Source organism: Sinohyriopsis cumingii, chromosome 10 (assembly GCF_028554795.1).
Source record: "Sinohyriopsis cumingii isolate HCF-2022 chromosome 10, ASM2855479v2, whole genome shotgun sequence".
NCBI lineage: Eukaryota > Metazoa > Mollusca > Bivalvia > Unionida > Unionidae > Sinohyriopsis > Sinohyriopsis cumingii.
The window spans coordinates 122,280,215-122,292,256 of record NC_142970.1 but is presented as its reverse complement, the minus strand read 5'-3'; the positions used below and the strand labels follow the sequence as shown (position 1 = coordinate 122,292,256).

Sequence of the window (12,042 nt, the reverse complement as noted above, 5' to 3'; positions counted from 1 at the left end):
CCAATATGCCTCATGTTCATTTCCCCTTGATGCCAAACAGACCCACAGTGATTTTTAAAACCTTGACGACAAACAGCCCCAGGTTGTTTTGTAATGTATTTTCCCATTGACGCTAAAGTGCCAGTCCTGTATATCCCATGTTCAATTTCCCATGTTAAATTCCCCTTGACGCCAAACAGACCCAGGGTGTTTTCTAATGGTAAGCCCCATTGACGCTAAAGATCCCCACTTCACTACTCATGGATATGGCTTAATTTAAAAGCTTCTTCCCTCAAATGTAAACCGCTTGTGCATTGCCATCGCTACTGATAGAACAACCTAACCGAATCAGTTTGGCATTAGGATGAGATCGAACGACTGTTTTCGATGTCACTTATTTAACACGTAGAATTATGCAGCAATAAATGATCCAAAAGAAAAGGTAGCAGGATTAGATTTATGTGTCGACCGCAATTTGACAGACGTTTAAATCGGAAACATACCGGAAGGAAACAACCCCATTAAACAAGCTTGTCTTTAACTTGTTCTTTTTCCTAGAAATTGTTTACATAGCTCGATGAATCTTTCGCATAGACAAGATATGGAACCTACCATTCCCTGGGCAATATAGCGCAGAGAAAGACTTGCACGAGAGTTAATAACTCCGATGACAGGCAATTAATTGTCCAGATTATCATAATGCAAGTATTTTCTCAATGGAATTCATGTATTACAGTAGCAGCGGTTATTGGAATGGTACCGCAGCGACCAACAAATTAGAGAGCTCCGCTTGCTTTGACAACTAAAAATAATTGCCATAGATCGGTTAGCGCGACAAGTGTTTTGGGAGATTTATTTAGTTACCACCAAAGAAATGGTTTAACGTCAAAACACCCAACGATGTTTACGAGGTTCATATTTTATTTCTGCCGCACGATACTGCTGAAAACAAACCCAATGCACTATCGCCTCGACGTCGTACATGCAAATACGCGTTGATGGTCGTCGTTACAACCAGTCTATAAATGAAAATCTGAACCGTTGACATCAAAAACAATCACCGTCATCGCAAACGAAATTCGTTCAAAAAAAACAGATGCAACTACACTCGCTTTTTTTGTTGATATGGTTCTGTTTCTTTATATCATCATCAACGAATTTAGCGTATATTTGTATGTGCGTGATTGACGTCTATCAGTTGTAATGATATCACGAGGTAAAAACAAAATATGTTTGATGAACTTCATTGCGAGCGCTGATTTGATGTGCGTACTGAATTATTTTATGTGGTGGTAGATAAATTTGGCATATTGCCTGTCGTGCTAACCAATTTGCAGCAACAGAACGTGTAACATTTGCTGCATCAGCAAGTTTACTAATCGCTGTTCTACCCCTCCAGTATCCTCTTGGACTATAATAAATCGATTTCATTATAATAGTTATATCTGATTAATTACCGGCCCCTAGCAATAGTTTATCTTTCATCGCAGATCTTACCAATTAGCAAGTGATTCTCTAAGAGATTTATGTTTTACAGACTTTAACGTTTGTATCAACTTCACATCTGCAATATGTCGTTGTTGTAAATCTGGAATTTTATATGCAACATTATAAATGTGACAGGCTTAATCAATCGCATTTATTGGATACTATCTAGGTCTTGGTTGGTCTCGTTTGTCATTTCGGTTATAAAGTCGGGTTCAAGTACCACAATTCTTATATCCAGGAGGATGTGTTTCTCCTAGGTATTTAGCCCATGGAGCACCTGTTAATTTTCCCAGTGAATGAACGATATCTCCGCCTTTTTTATTCAATCTGTATTTGATTGCACCACAATTTACACACTTGACTACGCGCACGCTTTTTAGTCATTATTGTTGTTAATCTATGGGTAGGAGTTGGTGTTTTGCATCGAACACAATATAAATTCATATTATTTAGTGTATATTCCTATAACATGGATATTATTAATTTCTCAGCGACCCGAAAGCAAGAGCCAATCACGCATCATCCTGCGCTATCAAATTATATCAGAACAATTATCATAGGTACATTTGGGTCTGGTAAGACGCAATTGTTGCTTAATCTGATAATGAGATGGCTCACATGGGATACGTTATATTTAGTGGAATCCAGCTGTATATGAAGAAGCGAAGTGGTCGAATGAAGTCGGTAATTATTCTATTGATTTTATCACCTATACTGACGAAGCTCCATCTGTGGGTGATTTCGATGGATTTATTGATAATCTTGTATAATACGATGATGTGGTGATGGTCAAACAGTCAAATCCAGCTCGGATTTTTTCACGAGGCAGACCCCCAAAAATCGATATTATATATGCTGCTCAGCGATATACACACATGCCTAAAGTGATCAGATATAGTTGCAATCTACTGGTTGTCTTTAATGCCATTGATACCCACACACTAAGAAATATCCATCAGACTTGGTGTTCAGGAAACATGGGTATCAACAAATTCAGAGACTTATCATAAGTGCATGCGATTCCTCATGGATTTATCACGATAAATTTGCATGATCGTCAGTCGCATAGGTCTCGATAAAATATTTGGTTAAGAGACAGAAGCAGGGGTGGGAGGATTGATGACAAACAGTGTGTATCAGGGTCGGTAAATGAAAACGCAAATACCAATGTCAAAGATAAAATGATCTAATTCGGTCGGTTAGAGGCTTCCGTTACCTTTTTCGTATGAAGCTTTATTTTCGCGAAATAACCCCTCTATTTTTTGTAGGATTCACACACACACACACACACACACACACTGCTGCTGCTAAAGATCTCTTATGCTTTAAAATATCTATTAATTTACTTACAAGCCTGGATGCAATGAACGCCGTCAAGATTAGGTTTTTTCTCCTACAAATCCCGACGACGACATCAATTTACATTTAAGAGCTTGAGGTCATGTTGAAGAATGTGAACGTTGAGTACATTTTCTTTTCTTTTTTAAACACACAGAGTTTTGATGTGGTAAATTTGCATTAGCATGATTCGTTTTACACTTCGGTCTAGACATCTCTGGAAAATTATGAACATTGACCAAATAATAAACTACAGGAACGTCGGGTTTTAGCTCCTGTCCATAGTAATTTTACATGTGACTGTTAATGTTTTATTGCACATGGTTGCTCTATAGAGACTCTTTGTCAGTTATCATGAAGTGCACAAACTTCTCGCCTGGTGTGAACTATTACGCCACTGTCACTGTCAGATTGTTTACATGTGGATATATTCTATAGTCAACTTCATATAATGCGTTTTTACCACAGTCGATTTCAGATAATACATTTTCAGGTCTTTATTATACTGAAACTTCAAACCTATTTAATGCATAAATAAAACAAGTCAATACTTTTAAACCAGTTTGTGACATCTGCATATGAGACATATGTTACGTATCAGAAGTCACGTGAGTGCCATAATTGCATAATGAATATGTAGCACTTATCAGAAACTCCGTGTGTCTCTTATTTGCAAGCAAATCAGACTTATAGCGGGTATCAGAAATGACATTAGTACTATGCATGCCAAACATATAGCATGTATCAGAAGATACATTAGTATATTACTTGATATAGAACATTTATTATCAAAACTCAAATACGAATTAGCTGAATACCATATATCTTGAATATTACATTAACAAAACACGGCATGATCTTCTCTTTAATATTGAAGAAACTACAAATTTAAATGGGGCCCTGAGTGACCGAGTGGTCTAAAGCTCATATCGTTACGGATCACTGCCATCTCTCCTCTGCCTGTGTGGGTTCGAGTCTCGGGTTCGGCCTATATGGGTATGTGAGAAAGCTTGCCAGAAGCTTATCGTGGGTCTGTTGTTCTTTCCGGGGTTTCCCCGGGTTCTTCCTCCACCATTAATGCTGCCCGTCATGTATAGCCTATCTTGTGCTGAAAGGCGGCGTTACACCCCACAACACAATCAACACAACAACAAATTTAAATGAGGCTGGAAGTGTGTGTATTTTCAATCTTTGGCTGGTGCCTTGAGATGTAGTATGCTCATTGAATAAGCAAACCTTAAACCACCCCTGCTATATCTGTATTATCTAGGCAACATTTAAATATTTGAGCTTTATTTAAGAAAGTAAGAAAAAATATTTAAAAAGCTGTCTTATAGGAATCATCTTTTTAATATCACCATTTATGGCTCTTCGATTTAAAGCTGAAATATATTACCAATGTTGTCATATTATGTAATTAATGAGTAAAAGGTCAAGGTCACCATCTATATGTACATGTATTATTACAGAAAAAGAGATTTAAATGACAACAATGACTTAAAATCCCCCAAGACATAATTAAAAACTAAAGTAAAGTGGACATAAGTCCATTAAAATGCAAACTATGAACTTTGAAAACATTCAGTGAAAGAAATTAGAGGAATGCAGAGTCATGAGAGGTCATGTCACCATTAAGCATGGTGGTAAAGAGTCCATATCTGAATCATTATGTTTCAAAACACAACTAGGAAATTGCCTACTCTATACATGGTAAATTGTATAAATTTTATATATGCATCACTTACATATAAAGCAAAGTGCTAAACACTCCACTTAACAGTCAAATCTACACACTGTCCCCCCTCGCTCTTCTTTGCAACAGTTTATATATCTGAATACCCATTTAATATCCTACTAAAGTCACTCTGTGGTTTACAAAATGTATTAATTTTGCTTGCTATCCACAAACAGAACCATGTGATTTTATTTATAGTAAAGTAAATTGGATTTGCATATGTGGAGACACTGTGTATTGCTGTGGCCGTCTATAAGACTCATGGTACTAACTCAGTTCCCATAGTAACCTATGCAAACCCCATGATATTAAAAATTCAATAACTTAAAAGTTTTGAGTGCTCATGATCAAACCTATATTTATCAGCATAGATGAAACCTGATGTCAGCTTCTGTGTAGATGAAAGGATATGAGCCGCGGCATTTTCTGGACCGGCATATGTTTGAAACATGTGCTTTCAATTCCGCACCAAAAAGTCAGGTCCTAGTTCCAGTAATGAGTGTTCCAAACTCAAGACTGTTAAAGGACTGAAATTCCATTAAGACAACAATGTTTCTAATTTTGTGTCACTTACTACTATGATACGCTCTCAAAAGATTCTTTTTCCTAAAGCATAACTTAAGTTATTAGCCAGTCCTGGTCAGCCAAACCCATATATTCTCTATTTTTTGTTCACCCATTTCCAGACTGGTTCCCATGTTTCCATACCATTAGTACCGTGTGTCCCTAAGATGCGAGAGCACGAACTGAAAACAATATGCCTTTAGAAATTTGATTCGTGCTTATTTTACATTGCTGTTTCTAAGTGACTTTATCTTGCAGGAATTAACTATTACCATCTAGTACAGGTATAGGCATTTAATGCTTTAGAAATTGTAATCTTGATTCAATGACTCTTATTTTAAACGGAATAACTTGGCAGGCTCTGTGCTATAAATATTTTCAAAGTCAAATTGGGAAAGACAAACAAAATATGTTTAATTTTTGTATACTAATAATGATTGTATGCTAACGTTTCGGTTCATTTGAGACTTTTGCAGATACGACTAATTAGCATACAGTATGCAAAAAAAACATTCCCTTCTCCTGAGTTATTTTTGGAGTCCAGCATCATCCCTTAATTTCGACCTTGTTCATCTTCATCTCATCAGAAACGTAAAATTAAACTCGTAGGAAATGTACATTGTAAAACTATGATTGTTTAAACCATAGACGGTGGCTATCTTATCTGAAACTGTCAACTGCATATTTTCCGGTACAAATTACAATATGTTCACCCAAAATCTTTGACACAAATCAATCTCGAAACATATGCATTTAAAATATAGAGCAAAAGAACAGATTATTGACTGATATTTGTTTTGTCATTACCATCATCAGCACCACTATCACCATGATCATCAGGCTCATCATCAACAACACCATCAACATTGACACCACCATGACCAAGAGATGTAAAGTCACAATTAATACATACTGTGTTATTGTTGACAATTCTTTGCTTGTTGTTATGATACAAACATTATGGATTTGGTTATTGCTACAAGAAAATATTTAAACAACCATATAATTTACTGACATAAAAGGATTTCATAAATTCACAAAAATGAATACAGACGATATTGTTTATTTTTATATAAAGTACGAAGCTGATATCCACGACAAAAATGTATTAGTAAAATAAGCAGTCTCACTCCTACCCAAACAAAAAGAAAACTGATTGGATGCATCACTGTAGCGATGAAGGAAGTTGTTATATGTTGGACATTATTGTGCTTTTAGAATCGGAATAGGACTAAATTACATAGTCGATATTTTTCTTACGCTTTTAGAAGCGAGAAAGGATGTAAATAGACAGTGGACTTCACTGCGCCTTTAAAAGCAAATATATATATATACGTATACACACACGTACACACAACGACGCACACACACACACACACACTTGCACCCACCCACTTACACACACACACACAGTTACACACACACATACACACAGATACACGCGTACACACATACACACGCATACACAAATACACACGCGTACACACATACATACGCGTACACAAATACACACACGTACGTACGTGCACACATACGTACGTACACACACACGTACGAGCACACCCATCAACAATATACTGTCGAAACAGCAGCACTTCGCTGCCGACAACAGACGTCATCGCCTTCAATTTCGGATTTCATAGGGACTGGAACTCAGTTTAATTCAGGACCTTTTAATAAAGGATCTCTATTGTTACTTCTTGGATTATTTTTTTGAATCAGATTTGCAAAACCGTTAAGTTATTTTTCCTCATTTTTTCACTTTGCATTCTAGGGAAATACATTATTTGTTAAATTGTACAATGCTTGTTCATTGCTAAAGTGGCCTAATGGTTAGAGCATCCATCCCGGATGCGGGAAGTTGTGTGTTCAAACCTCGGCCGAGTCATCATACCACAGACGTATACAAAAGGTACTAGCAGCTGCCTCGCTAGGGGTTTAAGATTAAGAGATTAGTGTTAGGACTAGTCGGCCTGGTGTCAGGATAACTTGACTGGGTGGGACATGATGCTACATGTCTGTGACATGATGCCTCAATGCTAACATCACATTAAACTGCCAGACTGCAGACATCGTAGCCATACTACTGGAATATTGTTAAAGCTACGTTAAAAATCTAAATCACACACACACACACACACACACACACACACACACACACACACAGAGGTTGTTGTCTTCACACTTTTTTGTTACTTATTTTAAGAGTTCTGATATATTCATGTTATACTCTTTCGTCTTGTCGGGACGTATGTATAATGCTGTGCTCCCACATGTCGTGACAGCGGTACGTGGCTCCGGTCGGGTAGAAAATGAACTCGATTTTGGACAAGTTCAAATCCCAAACAGTGTTATCCCTAGCATATAATGAAAACAAAAAAGACTAACAAACAGAGAATGCAAATTATATATAAATAAGAATACCTACCTGAGAAATTATACGAATTTACTGCTTACTTTTGTGCAAAATGAATTTCATTCTTGTGACTTTGACACTAATAGGAATTTATGCTGATGCTTGTACATGCAGTTTTAAATGACTTTCCTTTCTAAATTAGGCACGTATTATACAGACTGTTTTTGATCCCAAAAAGTATACATCTTCAAGAAATTATTTGATGTGAGAATACCATGGCAACATTTATCAGAATTTGTAAAAGCTTTAAATTGCAATTGTTATTTTTAAAAAGACCTTGACTATGACGTCATGCACACGTGTTCATAGCATCACTTTGGGTATGAAATAGACATTTTGTCCTGAACGTGGAGCTATTATGAAATCATTGCGTGAAAAACGAAAAGGTGCAAGTCGGTTAGCATTAATTATTTTCTAACATGTCTATGATGATTACATAAAAATATATAATGAAATTAATGTATCGGTCGTAATGAACATATACAATGATTTTGACATAAGGTAGAGCTATTCGTATGAAACAATCAGCGTCCTGTATGAAAAATGTGTTAGTAATAAAACGTTTACCGACACTTTAAAGAATTTTTAGAGACAGACAAGAGCAATTGCAACATTTATGATTATTGCATGAAAGTTAAAAGCAAAATTGGAAATTTACTGTATGATACTGTGTGAAAGGACGACAGCTTCGCAAGATCACGTTCTATCTTACTCCAGCACTCTGAGTAGGCTTGATAAGATACCTTAAACTTGGGGTTGATCTCAATACACAGTTCATACATCGGACTACAGTTATGTTCTTGCTTAATTTGCTCGGGATGTCGCTCTTCATATTGCCCGATGCTGCTGCTCAGACGTCACGTTTTTAGTGTATGGTAAATCTACATAATCTATTCTGATTGCTGTTGAGTCTATTTAGAGATCCTTAACCTCTCTCTTCCTATGACTTTCCTTCTATCCTACTTGGTGTGAAAAGGTGAAGAGGCGGTGTGCGTTATCTTGCATTTGGGAAAGTCTTTCAATGTCCATCTTATACCCCTTGACGCATCTTCTGTTCTTCTCCGCTACAACTCATTATTAGCATCTCTCTCAAACATTGCATTTTCAACCATCTCTTTAATCCTTATCCAATCACTTGTTTCTATTTTTGCGAGTTTTCTCAAACTCCTCTTTGGTAAAACTTTTGTCCTGTTCTAGCTTATCTCGAGCAACAAATTGTTCTTGCTCTAAACTGACAATAACTTCCTTAAATCTGAATTGATTTATCATGTATTTTTTGAACACAGTGTCGCAGAGCAAATCGTGATGAAATATTTTACTTACGCGAGGACGAAAACGACAATATTATTCTAAAGACACAATCGTTTCACCTTCACGAAAGTCATTGATGCTGATGTTGTTACCAACTATTATTCCATTAGAATAAGTTCGATACATCGTCTGATCACCAGATCAAAACGACTACCCCACTAGCATGGGAACAACACAGTTGGCTCGTTGAGGTTTACTTATTTATTAACAACATTACCCATATCGGAAATAGAACAATAACCACCCACGGAAATAGAACAATAACCACCCACGGAAGCCAGTCATGATCCTCCGATGGTAGTTGTCCATCGATTAAAACCGTTGATCAGCTACCTGCTTGGTGTTATAGCGGTTGATAAAATCTTCCAATGTTTGCTCCAATGACATTTGTATTGTCATTATACTCAGCTTGTTTATCTAATTAGTAATCCATCGAGATTGTAAGTAAACGTAGCGTACAAGCTAACCTCATCAAGTAGTGTAAAGGCCGGTATCTGACTCGCAATGGTTTGATCATAATAGCAAGCCTTTTATATCTCAGGCTGCAATACATATAACTAACACCTCAAGACCCACACGGATGATTGCCATGAAATAGTGCACATGGTTTGGTTTGTCCTCGAGAAAAATGGTGTAGATCTGATGCCCACATGGCTGCCACATTTGACATCTTGAAACCCCTTTTAGCTCTACTCTCCCTGAATTGATGGTCATTTCAACATGGGTTTTCCACTACTACTGAATGAAAAGTCATAGTGGCATGGGTTTTCATTGGAAGATTTATTTTGGTGTCATGTTGTTCTTAAATGTTGGACAACGCTTCTCTTGAATGGATCGTCACATCATCTTGGGGTGTTTTGTAAATACTTTATTTGATCTATAGTTGATCTTAAACGATAATTTTACTGCTCAGACATGTAACATGGCTACAATAGTAGCCATGTTGAAAATCTAGGTATCGCTACTTCTAGATTGCTGGACATATTGACAGCATGCTTTCACTACTTGACTTGTTATGATACCTTGTTGGTCTTCATTGAAAAAAGGCACACATTTGATAGCCTATATGACCACCATGTTAGCCGTCTTCAAAATATTTTGTTGTTATTTCTTCAAAACAAAACGTCATATAAACATGTGATTTTGACCAGAACACTTCTTCTGATGTCTTGCTGGGCCTACAACAAAATGGTGCCAATCAAATGTCCAATATGATCACCATGGTGGCAATCTTATAAACTTTATGAAGACTACTCTTACAGGAAAATAATTATCCCAGTAGAGCACAAGTCCCTTGAAGGGAATCTTGGTAGATCACAAAACACTGAAATTAAGCAGCTATGAATTTGTATTTGACACCTATGAGTATACAATATCATGCATTTTCTGGAGATGAATGAAATAACTAATTAGGTATTCGAGTACTGCAATGCATCAACTCACACCGGTTTCCTTTAACCTTATGCAACTGTCATGAGGCTGAACTTGATAAATATATTAGATTGTTCTCCTTTGTTACTATGCAACAGACATGATCCTCAACTTGTTAAATAAATCACGCCATTTTCCTTCATCTCACGCTATGTCATGAGGCTGAATGTATTTTCTATTTAGTTTTGATGATGCTTTCTATTAACAAATCCCCATACAACAAGAAACATGTAAATTATTTTCCTATTGGCTACACAAATTTCAATGACTCTCCTAGTGGCCAAAAACGGTACTGTAAGGAAATGTCATGCTCAATTTTACATATGATGTTGCATGATCAGCATATTTCTAAAATAAACTATGCTATTATTCTAAGAAAGTATTCTCAAAATTGAAATTTGTGTGCTGTGTGACAAAGAAATTTGTGTGTGACTAATTGCTTTTATATGCAGTTGAAACCGTTTCACCTCTTTCCTACAGCAACAAGCAGAAACAAAGCAGAGATACTAGTCTGGACCAGGTAGAGTGAAGACAAGAAAATGCCGAAACTCCTTTTACCCAGGAGCACACGAATCATGCTCGCCATTGTAATGCACAGACAAATCTTTGTGCGGATGCTTTGAGGGAGATTCTTATCAACCAAATAACAGCACCCTCTATCAAGCGATCGTGGTCAATGAAACTATCATGCCCGGGACATTGAACAACTTGATGTGGTTCCCACTAACCTCTGGTACTACGGGCACTGTGGACCAGTTTCATTCTTCATAACTGTATATAATAACAAGTAAATTAAGTTCGGATCCTGATCCACCCTCAGGCTGGGGAAATCCTCCAGCAGATCAACCAACAGGGCATCCTAGTCTAGAAGCCAGTCTGGAAATAATCCAATTATTTAATTGTAAAGTTAGTGGTCATTTAATATATGGCAAGGTTAGTGGCACCAAGTTTAAGGATTACTGGCAGAAGATTGATAATATACTTAATGACATTGACAGTGCTGTTGGAGTCCGGGATTACCAAGTACTGTTAGAGAAACATAAATGTCAGGCCATTACCACATATAAAGACAGCTACTTCAGAGACAATTCCAGGAGTACAAAAACAAGTAGAAGGTAAGATTAAGAAACTATTTCCATGGTAACATATTCTGTTACATTTAGTCATATGCCCTCTTTATCTCCCCCTCTCTTTCTTACTCTCTCTCAGCAGAAATAAGTTTATGTTACACATATATCAGCTATATGTCAGCTATGAATGGAAACCGCTCTAGTGGCCGAGTGGTTATAACGCTTGCCTCAGATGCGGGACATTACAGACTTCGTAGCGATATGACTGAAACATTGTTAAAGCTACGTTAAAAATCAATTACATCACATGACATCTATCAATGGCAATAATTCTGATTATACTACATATGGAGTAGTCATATGTCTCCTGTCTGACAACGGAAATAAGTCAGATTCTACTGTCTATCAGTGGAAATAATTAAGGTTCAAGAACATGCACAGTTGTTGTATCTCCGCTGTATATCATTGACAATAATTGACTACATATGCAATAGCTCTATGTCACCTAATAAATGAATGGAAATAACTCAGTTTCTACTTCGTGCACAGTAGCATTGCCACCTGTCCATAAATGGAAATAATTCAATTTCTTCTACATCCTCTGTATATCAGTGTAAATAATTCAATGTTTTGCCCCATATGCCATACCTACGTAACTACCTACCTATCCATCTACCCATATACCATACCTACTTACCTTCTTACCTATC

At 36.8% G+C, this 12,042-nt stretch overlaps 1 long non-coding RNA gene across 1 annotated transcript in view; it reads left to right on the top strand.

Annotated features, from left to right (window-relative positions):
* LOC149791125 (uncharacterized) overlaps window positions 1-12,042 on the top strand; it is a 422,332-nt gene that overhangs the window by 30,552 nt on the left and 379,738 nt on the right. The window lies entirely within an intron of this gene.